Source organism: Falco rusticolus, chromosome 4 (genome assembly GCF_015220075.1).
Source record: "Falco rusticolus isolate bFalRus1 chromosome 4, bFalRus1.pri, whole genome shotgun sequence".
Lineage (NCBI taxonomy): Eukaryota > Metazoa > Chordata > Aves > Falconiformes > Falconidae > Falco > Falco rusticolus.
Window position 1 is genome coordinate 51,542,726 of NC_051190.1, and position 12,546 is coordinate 51,555,271.

At 50.8% G+C, this 12,546-nt stretch overlaps 1 protein-coding gene across 1 annotated transcript in view; it reads left to right on the top strand.

Annotated features, from left to right (window-relative positions):
• CCM2 (CCM2 scaffold protein) overlaps positions 1-12,546 on the top strand; it is a 38,840-nt gene that overhangs the window by 13,982 nt on the left and 12,312 nt on the right. The gene's annotated exons all lie outside the window — the stretch shown is intronic.

The following is a 12,546-nucleotide window of genomic DNA, read 5'->3' on the forward strand; positions in this document are numbered from 1 at the left end:
TGGTGGGATGCTGCCTTCATGACCCACCATCCCAATGGGACTGTGGGGTCGTGCCTGTCGCTGAGTCTTCGGAGGAGGAGCAGGACTTGAAGGACCTCAGCAGTGGGCTGGAAGGAGATGATCCAGTCCCCTTCTTGCACTGGGAGGGTAATTACTGAACAACATTTCTCTGATGTTGCTGGCAGGGATTGAAGGGACCCCACTGTTACAGTAGACCTAGGGGCTCGCTTCCCAAAGCATGCTTCCTGTGATCTCTCCTTAGGAGTGTTTTCCAACCACCGATTACTCATGTTGCTCTTGGGTGGGAGTGCTCAGGGCTCCACATCCCTTTCTTGCAGGAATCAAAAGCTGAGGCCTCGTTAGCACTGTGCTAGAGGGGTTCATTAGTAATATTGTCAGGGTATCAGCATAGCTCAGGGCTGCCTGCACAGAGCAGGAAGGGCTTTAGGGCAACATCGGTTTGTACACAGCACGGAGAGCGCCAAAGACTTGTCTTCTGCTGAGGCGTTGTGAAGACCTGGGTGCAGCAGTGGCGAGCTGAGGGAAGCAGACCTGCGGCTGCCTGGGGTGAGACCTAGCGCTGGAAGGAGGTGTTTGAGGGTGGGGGACACCAGCATGTAGCACAAGCCAGGCAGTAGCTGCTGGTGGAGGTCAGGAGCTGAACACAACAAATGTGGTTTGTGTTTCTCTAGGAAATCCCACTACTGTCAGAGACCCCTTTTTTAAGCTCTTGTATGTGTTGGTAGGTGTGTAGCTTGGGAAGTGTGGTGTGCTGGTTGAATGGAGCCCTAGACAGGGGGAGCTTGAGGACCTGGTTGCAATTCTGAGCCTTCAGCCTCGGTAGTCACCTGAGATGACTTGACCTGGTCTGGCAGCTTGGTGCTGCTTGAAGAGTAAGGTCTCATCCTTTTTCTCTACCCCACACCGGGTGTGACAGCGTGCTGGGCTGTTGGGGATGGGTCTGATAGGCACGTTTCTGTGGATTTTGCTATTAAAGAAGATGACAGAGCTGGTAAAGCCAGGAGCTGTAGTGGGATGAGTGTGGTGTGGTGACCAAAAGCTTTGGTGGAGAGGAAGGTGCCAGACTGAAGATAAGCCTGCTCTGGGTGTTGCAGGAGATGCTGGGATGGCTGGGCTAGTGTGGGGACTGTATTCCATATCTCTTTTAAAAATCGGTGCTGCTTTGAGAAGTGATTTATCTTGCAGTGTAGTGGCTTCAAATACAGTCAAGCTTGGCAGGGTATGCCACCCTGCGTGGTGTGGGTAGTCTGGCTGGGCAGAAAGGGCTGGTCCATATTAAGAAGACAAGGAAGAACTTAACCAGTAAAAGCTGCATTTGCCAAGTCTTCCTCAAAGATGCCACAAAGTCTTCAGTCTCTGGCATGAAAGAAGGAAGGCTGAGGTGCCTCCCTGTGGGTAAAAGCTTTTTGTTGTTTACTGCTGAAAAAAATGCAACCTGTCAGAACAATGCTTGCTTCCATCCAAGGGAGACGAGCAGTCTGCCTTGGCTCTGACGGGAGTGCCTGGCTGTGTGGGTCCAGACAGGCTGCGAGCTGCTTTTTGGAAGACTTTCAATAAAGCTGGAGTTGCCCTTGAAGCTGGAACAGTGCTGACTTAGGGGAGCAGCTCTGCCCTTGGGGAGCTGGCTGTCATCTCAGGAGATGTTCCTTGCAGGACCTGCCTGGGACTAGTGCTCGATTACAATAGGGAAACCAGTGCCACTGCATAGTCAGCTGGCTTTGTTCATGGAAAACACTGGCTGAGAGGTCTTTGTGCACAGGAGGTTGGCTTTGGGAGGAGGAGATAGTTTTAGGGTGTCTTAAAATATCTTGGAAAGTCATCCCTGAGCTATGCTGATGCAAACCAGGGTTGCCCGATGTGACTCCTCTATTCCTCTGCGTTGTAAATCATGATTCCATGTGGTATTGGGTTTGGGGTGTGCTGGGGCTCCCCAGGGACACTGTGAATTCCCTATGTCTTCAATAGGACTAAAAGGACGGATATCCTGAGCTGGGATCTGGAGAACTTGTTCTTGAGTGGGCTGCCCAAATTAACAGTCTCTAGATAGCTTTTGCTGAAGATACACAGGTATTAACTCGCCACCCTCTAGCTGCACAGCTTAAGGCAGCAGCCAAGCAGGGAGAGGATACACTGAGCACCTCTGTGGGTTTCCTTGAGCAGCTCTGGTATGGAAAAGCAGCTCAGGGATCTCTTCCTGCAGCTGGCTCCCTGGCTGCTGGCAGCATCAGTCCGTTGGCTTCCACACCTGGGTGAGCAGCCCTTCTAAACTCTCTTTAGTGGTGTCTGACTGCAGAGGAGATTTTTGCTGTGTGGGAGCATCAATCACCTTTCCTCTGAGGACTCCTGAAGGAGCTGGTGTCACTCTGCATCCTCTGTTTTTATGGGAAAGAGTCCCTTTGTGTCCCTAGTGCTGTGTGTAGTCTGTGTCCTGAGAAGGAAAGAAGGGCTTGAAGGCCCATCAGCTGCAAACAGTGTTCTTAATGCAGATGGTTTGGCTCCTTGGACTCATGAAAATGAATAGCAGCATATCTCAGAGAACAGGCTAAAACAAACCAGGCCTTATTTCTTACTACCAGAAATCTCCCCAGATCCTTTATCTTCTAGACAAAAACCTGTCAGGTGGTCTACACCAAGTCAATGCAAAGGGTATTTCCCTGTGAAACAATCCTCAGCAGCCAGCCATAAACTACATGATTGCAGGTCTGGGTGTTTCATGTTTCTTCTTTCAGTATGCAAAGAATAGGAATAATCTGCTGAAAACTGGAACTAAAGTGGCTGTGCTGGAGGATGGGCCTCCAGCTTGGATATGGGGGAGCTTTGACATTCCTGTGGCTGCTGCGCCGTTCCCTTCTCCAGCTCTTGGGTCTTTGGCCTTGGAGTGGTTGGTGTTCTCAAGTGCTTTTGTGCACTGCATTGAGGTTCAGCGGTCTTTTGGTTAATCAAGAGTGGTGTGGGTTTTGTAGACTATGCAAGGGTAAAGTTTGTGTCAAACACCGTTGAGCTTTGGGATAAATAGGTTACCTGCTTTTAGATGCTGGGACATGCATGTGTTTTGCCAGTGTAGCTCAGGGAAGACCTTTGCAGGCTGTGTGTTGATGTGGATGCTGTTTGCAGCCATACAGCCCTTACTGTCCTGCCTGGTGACGTCAGTCCTGTGATCCTCGCTCTCAAAGCTTTGTGTCCCCGATGGTGGTGACATCTGCTGTTGTATGTCGGTCTTCCCATAAACCTAATTTTTGTGTTCACCTGTGCACAAACTCTTGTAAGGCAAATCCACTGCCTTGGCTGTATGTGGGAGATGCCAAAAGGCTGCATGCTGGTTTTAGGCCAAAACCATCTTGGGTGCTTTCCTCCATGTCTGTGGAACCAAAGCTATAGGCTTTACTGGGATCTTGGGTGGTCTGCCAGTGGGAAGAGACCTCGGATGAAAACCACCAGTAAGCCAGAACTTCACCTTATCTGTGGCTGCCTTGTGGTGGTGTCTGTTTGCCTGTGCCCTGCTGCCTGATCTCCCTGTGGTGGCCATCCACCTCCTGGACCTGGGGTATTGATCTCTCCGGCATGGGTGGCCTCTCACATCTGCTTCCAAGACTTGCAGAGGCAAATGGGCTCCTTTAAATCATCCCTGCAGCCAGCAGGCTCCCGGGAGCACTGGAAAGTAGGATGACATGTGTGATCTCAGGGGTGCTTGTACTGAAGTGTTGACTGATGCAGGTGGATCTCTGCAAGAGTCTTTCACGTGGGCGAAGGGCTGAGTAACAGCACTGCTCTGGCTGAGCTCGCTGGGGGGGCCTGTGAACCACAAACCTGTGTGGTGCTTGTGGGAGTTGGGACAATGCTGGTGCTGAACGCTGCGGAGCAGAGGCTCGCTGGGGACAGGTGTGCGCAGCTCTGCCTCAGGTTGACCTGTGCAGGGCTGGGAGCTCGGGAGCGGGGTGGGGAGGGGGACTCTGTTCTTTGAGCACTGTTTAATACACCAATTAAAATGGCTGCATTACTCTTGGCTGCTTCCACCACCTCGTTGGCTGTGTGACCAGTTGGGCTGGCACAGCTGAGAGAAGCACAGAGATGGTGGGAGCGACCTCCTGGAGCTGTTTCTGATGCTGGAAAACCTTGAGGCTTTGCAGCTGGACATATGGTAACCTTCTCCTTGGGGGTTTGTTTGCATGCAGCTCAACTTTAGTGTGACTCTAGAAGCTGGACTTAAGGAGAAGACCCTGGAGGTTTAGTTTTGGACAGAAAAAAAACTTAGGGATGTAAAGCAAATGTTCAAATTTGAAAGGAGTGTGTTCAAAATTCTTTAGTTTGGATACCTGGGATAGAAACTTGTCAGGCAAATCAGGGATTATTCCTCTGCACCTTGCTTGTAAATAGGATACTAGATCTAAAGGTTCACTTCTTGGCATAAATAAATGTTTACCATGCAAGCAGTTATGTTCATAATTATTGAGTAGGAGGGGGTTTAATGCATGAACTGATCTAGTGTCCAGTGTTAACAGCAGTATGTGTAGCTAAACACGGGAAATAGGGAAAGGAGAACAGTGTAAGTGAGCTTCATTTTTCCTCCTCACCTCACTCCTCTGGGCTCACCTGAGGAGCTGGTACTCCTCCAGGGAGGGGGAAGATGTCACATCCCAAGGAATCAGCTGGACTCAGGGAAGCTGGTAAGCTCATGTTTCCCAGCCAGAAATGGAAAAATATGGTTCTGTAACAGAAATGAGCAGACTTGCCTGTGGCCAGGCAGCTCCAGTGCTTTCTTGTGTTACAACTCCACTTGGTTTCTGCACTCTGACACCTTTTTGATCTCTGAATTTTGGCAAGACCCCCTGGAAACTGTGGAAAACAGTAACTCTCCCTCCAAAGCGGGCTGCAGGGGCCATGAAGGCTGCAAATAAGCTGATCTTGCCACCCTTTTGCCCCACGAATATCAGTTAAGTGCTAGAGATGAAAGGCATTAGGCAGTGCTGACACTGTGCCCCTTGAAGACCCTCCTCTGACCAGCTGTTTGGTGGGTGCTGCTGGTACCAGCAGAAGGCTGTTTGCTACCGCTAGCACCCCTCCATATCAACATAATCAGAGGAGAGGCAGTGGGGACATGCCAGGTCTGGATTGCTCCAGCAAGAAGTCATTGGCTTCTTGCCTCTTGCCCACAGGGCTTAAATTTAACTTGGAACTTAATCTGGGTTTGGATAAAAATGTGTCAGGTAAATCGGGGATCGCTCCCCTGCACCTTGCTTGTAAAGAGGGTACTAGATCTAAAGGTTCGTTCCTTGGCATAAATAAACATTTATTGTGCAAGCAGCTGATGTTAATAATATTGAGTAGAAGGGGGCTTAATGTGTGAACTGAAATGATCTAGTGTCCTGTGTTAATGGCAGTATTCGCACCTAACAATCTAAGATGGGCTTAAATTCTGTTCAGTCCTGCAGGTGTGGATTCCTGAAACCAGGAAGGGACATGGCAAGAGGTTAAATCAAGCCTGTGACCTGTTATTTCATGAGATCCTGAGCTGCTTGTACCACAATATGAAATGACTTGGGGTAAAGCCCAAGGAAGCACTGCGCGTAGAGGAGGATGAGGATTTAGTCGGAGGCTGTGATGCCTTCCCTTCCCTCTTGAATTCAGTGTGAAGCTGCTTGCTGGGAAGTTCCACTACAAACTGCTAAGCTGAGTCAAGGCGAGCCTCCTGCATGTCTCTGCCTCCAGCCTCTTGCTCCAGATGTATCAGCTCAGTCTGGCTCAGCTGCATGCCCAGAGATGAAAGCTTGGGTGGAGGGCTGAGCCGGGTGTTAGGAATCTCTTTGGGAGGAGGAACAAGGCTCTGCTAAAAATAGCTGGGGAAAATTCCTTTCCTCTTGCTGTAGAGGAAAATCCTGTCAGGGAGTCTGGAGCCTGGCTTAGCTGGCAAGGCAGTCTGAAATGTGAAAACTGGGAGCCGAGCCTTGTTTTGTAAGTGGGTTTTGTGCAACTGTTGTCCTTAGTCTTGAGCTGCTATGTTATTTGGGATTTTTTAAGATGGATGTGGGCGCCAGCTCACTTTTTAGCAGAATTGTGTTTCTACATTACTTAGATTTAATAACGTGTGTGTTTGAAATCAAATGCAGCGTTTCTGGCTGAAATACAAATTTCTTACTTATTCCACACTGGTGAGTGTCAGCTCCACACCAGCCAGCTGGGAGCTGGGGAGGAGTGAGAGGTCCTGGGGCCAGCAGGAACCCCTTGTTCCTTAACTTAGCCCAGTGAAGGTGAAGCCAGGTCTTGTGGAATTATGTGAGGGGCTGTCCCACCAGAAAACTGCTGGGCAGAGTGGCAGGATCGCCTCCAGAGACTTCCCTACAAGCTGGTCAAAGTGATCTCCAAGAAGATCTTTGCGCTGGCTGGGTTGGAGGAAAGCTGTGGCAGTTAGAAGGGGGGTGGATGATTAATGTGGCACAAATGGAGCTGGAAAACTGCCTGCAGGGTGGGGTGAGGAAGGACAGTGACCTCAATGAGAGCCCCTCCTTCATGCCCTAGTGGGTATGAAGCTATTTTTACCTGGCACTAAAAAGCAAGAGTTGCACCTTATCCATTCTGCAGGCAAGGCTGCAAGAGGACTGTAGCCTCTGCATCAAAGGAATTGAGTTTTATCCCTTTTCTGATGCCCAGCATGCTGGGTTGTGGTCTCAGATGTTTAGCTCCTCAGAGAGAGGAGGGGACACTGCTACAACTGCCCTTTCTGGCGGTCAGCTTGCAGTAAGGTGTTGCACCGGAGAAGCTGCATGAAACGGATGGAAAGCTGAACGTCGCTGGCTTTGCCAGACACAGGAACAGAGTTGTCCAAGAAGACTCCACAGCACGATGTAGTAAGAGCTGCAGGTCAAGCTGCAGATCCCCAGGTGATCCTTTGCATCCTCCTTGCTTAGATGTTCCCTATGCTTAACTGTCTAGTTCAGGCACAGGTAGATCTCACCCATGAGGAGGCTGAAGTCTGCAGCAGCAATGGAGACTCCACTGCCTGGATGATGCTCCTGTAGATGGAGCGTGCTCTGCCCACTGTGGAAGCCACCAGAGGACGCTTGTGTACGTTGTTTCTCACTCCACATGCAAAGCTGTGGCTAAGCACCTGGACTAATGCAGGTGAAGTTTGAAATGCTGTTCTGGCCAGCCTGCTGCTGATGGGGGACGCTGTGGATGGGCTGCAAAGATCCTTTACACCAACAGTCTCATCCTGGCAAGCATCAGTGGAACTCAGCACGATGAGACAAAGTCGAGGGCAGTTTGCAGTGCCTCTGTGCTATGTTCAGGTGCTGGAGTTGCAAATCTGGCTTCGGCATCCTCCCAGTGCTGAGGGAGCAGGGTCTGTGGCTGTGACCGTGGCTTTGCAGAGAGACAGAAGCTAGCAAAGGTCAGGAGGATGGGTGGTATCCAGCCCTGCAATGCCTACCCTCCTCTGCATAGTCTTGGCACCTTGCCTGCAGCTTTGGTCTTGATTAATTTTTGACTCTGTGCCTGGCATCATTATCCAGAACCCCCCTCTGAAATCCTTGCTGTAGCATTTAGCTAAAGCTGATAAAAAGCTGAAGCTGTTCTTAGCTTGCAGCTTCATATAGGAATCTCTTGAATAATAGTTTGATTTAGTGTTTTAGCATCCAGATATCTTTGTGGGGAGGAGAGCAGCTCTTCTGCAGCACTGTTGTTGTGCCAAGTTCAGCATTGAACCCAGAGATACCCTGTCTGGAGTTTCTCAAAGTGAATGCCGACACATCCTCATCTTTCTGCACCTCCTGTGCAAATCAGTCCCCCAGTGCCAGTTTACTACTCCGTCAAATGCTTCCTGTTGACAAAAATGGGAGGAAGGTAGAATAAAAGGGCTGTGGGAAGATGTTGCCAGCTGGTGTGCTGTGGCATTGATGCTCTGAACCTGGCAGTGGGATGAGGAGGAAGCAGCAAGGGGCATGTAACAGGAATGTGTCCCGTGGGTGATCTTGAGTCCAGAACCCCATGGAGCTTTGAGGGGGTTCCCAAGCTGGCTCTGTGGCTCCTGTGGAGCTGCTGAGCTCTCGGTGTATTTTTCCTTGCAGTGGTGGGATCTGAATGGTGCATTTGGGGGTCCTGGGCACCAGCCCATCTTATTGAAAGCTGCTTTCCTACTGTGCATGTCTGCACCAAATGTTCTGCTATGAAACCATCTCAGTGGAGTTAAGCGTGTAGAGGGCCCTGCTCTTGCTCAGGGCTGTGGCTGCTGGCAGCAGGCTGGATGCTGTTGCTGGTCAAAACAACGGTAAAACTGCTTGGCTTTGCTGTGTGCATCGCTGAGCTGCTTGTAGAGCGTGAATTCTGGCTTGCGCTCTGACTGCCATCTAAAAGCCAAACATCTAAGGCAGCCTCCTGAGCAGCTCGGTCCTCTGTGTAGCAAGCACAGGAGTTCACATACGTAACTGGCTGCTTTGGGGAAGAGCTTGAGTACTGGCAAAGTCAAAATAAACCTAATTACAAGGACGGGATGATCTGGAAAAGGTCACATCTACCTGAACATCGGTAGCTGCTCCCAGTACTTGGTTGAGGACCAGAAAAGATCTTGGTAGGCTCCAGGGTGAGCCAGCAACATGTCCTCATGGCAGGGCTGGCCACCAGCCTCCTGGGCTCCTCTGGGGGCAAGAGGTGATCCCCTGGAGCACTAGGCTCCTGGTACAAGAGACTGGGGTATACTGGAGCATGTTCAGCAGATGGTGAAGGGCTTAAGGCATCTCTTGTATGAGGAAAGGCTGAGAGCTAGGACTGCTCAGCCTGGAGGAGAGGAGGCTTGAGGGGATTTTATTAAAGTATATAAACACCTCATAGGGGGAGTGAAGAAAGGAAGGAGGATCTGGGCTCTTTGCAGTGTCAGAATAAGAGGCAACAGGCACAAACTGAAACACAGGGACTTGTATTCAAGCATAATAAACCTTCTTTAATGTGATGATGGTCAAACACTGGATGAGATGCCCCACAGTTCACAGGTTCTCCATCCTTGGAGATGCCCAAAGCCTGACTGGACATGGTCCTGGCCCTCTGCTTCCCCCGAGTGCTCCTGGCCAAGCCTCTGTGCCTGTAGGTGCACAATGCTGCCATACAGACCCGGATGTTGACGTTGGAAGGGTGAGGAAATCTGGCAGTTACGGGCTGTGCAAGGTCTGCAGCCTGTTCCTGAGGCAGCAGGGCATTTGCTGGGATTTAAGATGTTTCTTTAGCAGCTGGTGCTGTAATTCCATCACTGCCAGGTCATGAGGAGAGCTGGTGGTCTATTGTCTGAGAGGCTTTGCACCGGGCTGGAGGGAGCTGCTGAGTGTTTCACCACCTGGATGGGGACCCACCTTGGTCAGGCAGAGAAAAACAAGGCTGTTACGGCTTCCCTCTGCCAACAGGCTGAGGAATAGGAAGTCATTTGGAGCTAAATCTCTGCTTCATCAGGATGTACCTGTGGTAGTTTGCAGCTTTGTGTTGGGTGCTTGTGTTTGTGCTGAGGTGGTGTGACAGAACAGCAAATGCGAAGGTTGGGGTAAACCCAGGCTATTTTCTGCCTGGGTTTCCTGGGAGAAAAAACCCAAGACCCCTAGCCCTGCTTGTGTTGTGGAGCACTTATCTGTGGAGCAAAGAAATATAAGTAATAAACCCTTCTTTTGGCAGGGCTGTGCACTTGCAGCTTTACTTTGAGGATACAGAGTATGTACTCATCATGTGTCTGGCTTTCCCAGGTCAGAATTCACACAGGTCCTCATTACCCTCTGCTCGCAGAACACAGCGGCCAGCGCTGCAGAGCCTGGCCTGGGCTCCAGCTGTGCCCAGGCGATGCCGAACCCGTAGAGCCCGTGTTTCTCTGGCATTGCCATGCTGGAGGCTGGCTGGAGTTTTTCTTAACAGCCAGGCCTTCTCTAAACACCCTGAATGTGGTTTTTCTTGCTTGGTTTCAATTTTTATTATTACAGGCACCTCCCTGTGACTTTTTGTCCTTCCACATGCACCACTGTAGTCCTTTTCTTAGTTTCCTCTGCTAACAGTAAGCTGACCCAGAGCCCCTTTGGGCTTAGTTAATTATTTCACCTGCTGCCATACCACGTGCTCCCTTTGTGCAGATACTTCCTCTGCTGAGCCTTCGCATCATCAATATGCTTGAGGTTGGCTTTCCCATCTGCCCAGGAGCATAGCCTGGTCCTGGGGCGCTGCCAGCAGCTCTCTAGGAGAGCGTGCTGCCCTTACCCAGGTGAGCGTGTCCCTTTAGGAGCAGGATAACTGGATTGGAGGTGCAGGCTGTCCCTGGGGACATAGAGCATACTGGCCAGCAGCAGCAATGGGTGGCCTTTAAGAGCTTGGGTTCCCTTAAACTCCATGATGCAGACGTGCTGGGGGAGAATTAGCCTTACAAACTTGCATTCGAGATAATCCATGCAAGGGGATTAAGAAGCTGTTTCCTAGTAAGTGGGATGCTTGTTCTTTGTGTTCAGTTCAAAGTGTTGAATGTATTTAAAGAAGCTGTCCATGACCTCAGTGATTTTTAGACTGGTACAAGCAGCCAGGCTTTGAGTGAAAGCAGCACAAGAAATTTTCTAAAAACTCCCAATGCTCCAGCTGGAGTAATAATGATCTAGATGAAACTTAAATCCTCTCTTTTCCCAAAAATGGCTTTCTTGGGATTTCCAGAGGCTGGGGACAGAGCTGGCTAGGGGCTGCAGGGGAGCATGGGATGGGTGAGCAAACTGATGAAGTGGGTGCTGCTGCTGATCTAGATGACTGATTTTTTTTCCCAGCAGCAGGGGGAAGGTGCACGTCATCGGTCATCCTACCTCTAACAGGACTGGGGACTGCTGTGCTCTACGTCGAGAGAGCCCCTGTCTTGCTGCCTGAGGTGGGGGCTGCTTATTTGGGGCACCAAATAAAGTGTTTTTTGAAGTCTCCATGTTGTGAGATGCTGGGGGAGCGCAGAGAGCTTTACTGGCATATTAATGAGGTCGCAAACTCCTTTGATTTAACTCCTCACGCCCCTGGTCACCTTGAGAGCTTTCAGGGAGAGGAGGGCATGGAGCTTCCTGCTCAGTGTCTTGAAGGTCTGATGGTGGGTCAGACTGTCTTCCCTGAGTACTAACTGGCTTAACAACCTCCCTGGGCCTATTCTGCTGCCAGGAGCAGTGCCAGCCCTTGCAGGGAGCTGCCTCTGTCATCTCTGCCTCACACCTCAGCAGTGGCTAGTCTCCGGTGCCAGAGAGAGGTAGGGAATTGCAGGCAGGTCCTAATGTAGCTGGTGGAGTTGGTGAAACCCGTTACATGTTTTGTTGGCCTCAGACAGGAGAAATGGTGTCGGAGAGCTGAATCACACTGACACAGATGCAAGCTTGGGATGGTGAGAGGTTCTCTGGACTGTGCTGTGTCTCCATCTCTCTCCTGGCAGCTCATGGGTGTGTCCCATCTAGGCTGGGGGGCTTAGCCCCAGGCTAAGTCTGGTCTCCTGGGCTTTTTCGTGAGAGTTTGTCTTATTTCCATTGAATTTTCAGCCCCTGGAGCATTAGCAGGTAGCTTGGCCAAGGCAACCTCTTTTACCTGGGCTACCAAATCCAAGGAAGGGCTCGCCATGGCCAGGAGTGTCCCTGGAACCTGGTGGCAGCCAGGCCCTGGCACTCACTAGAGACATGTGCCCTGGCCCTTGTGGGTTTTGGGGGGACACTGGTGTGGCATGCTCCGCCGCAGTTTCTCACCAGCATTCTTTGTTCAAACATATATGAATGTAGATCAGGTGAGCTGGGTCTCCCAAAAAAAAAATCCAGCCAAAGCCCATCTGCTGTTCTTCATAGAGCCCCTTCCCCTGCCCACTGGCATGCCTTTCCCTGTTGGTTTGGCCTGGTGGGCTAAACTCAGCAGTGAGACACTCTCTCAATTAGTCAAGTCTTAAGTGCCTCATTAAATGGATGAAACTACTGTTTTCCTCCTGAATTTTAGAGCTGACTGCAGCAGGAAACCCTGAGGGATGACCACACTGGCCCATCCTCTGCCAGGAGCTGCCTCTGTCCATGAAATGCCAAGTCCCAGCTGGCACAAGGTGTTCATGTAACCCCTTTCCTGCTGCTTTCTCCTGACTTCAAGACATAAATGTGTTTGAGAAGCAAACCATGTGGGAACGAGCTCCTGGCAGCTCTTGCCTGCGCTGTGCTGCTAGTGCCTGGCCAGTGCCCTGGCACGGGGGACCTGCCCTTCCCAGACAAGCTGTTGTTTTGGCGGAGCCCCGCTCCCCATCCCAGTGGCTTTTACAGCCCAGGCTGTCCTGGTGCAGATGGCTCCAGACTGGAGAGAGACCGCAGGGAGGTGGGCTGGGAGATCACCTTCAGGGATTGTAGTTATGGGCAAGGAGTGGGGGAAAAAAGAAAAACAAACTTTTATTTTATGGATTTTAAGGAGAGATGGGATCCTTCTCTTCCTTGACCTACTAACTAGGCAGCGTGCTGGTGGGATTTGCTTGTGTCTAAGATGGGAGTCTGCTTGATGCAAGTGCCAGGTGACTGGCTCCTGGCGGGTCTTCAG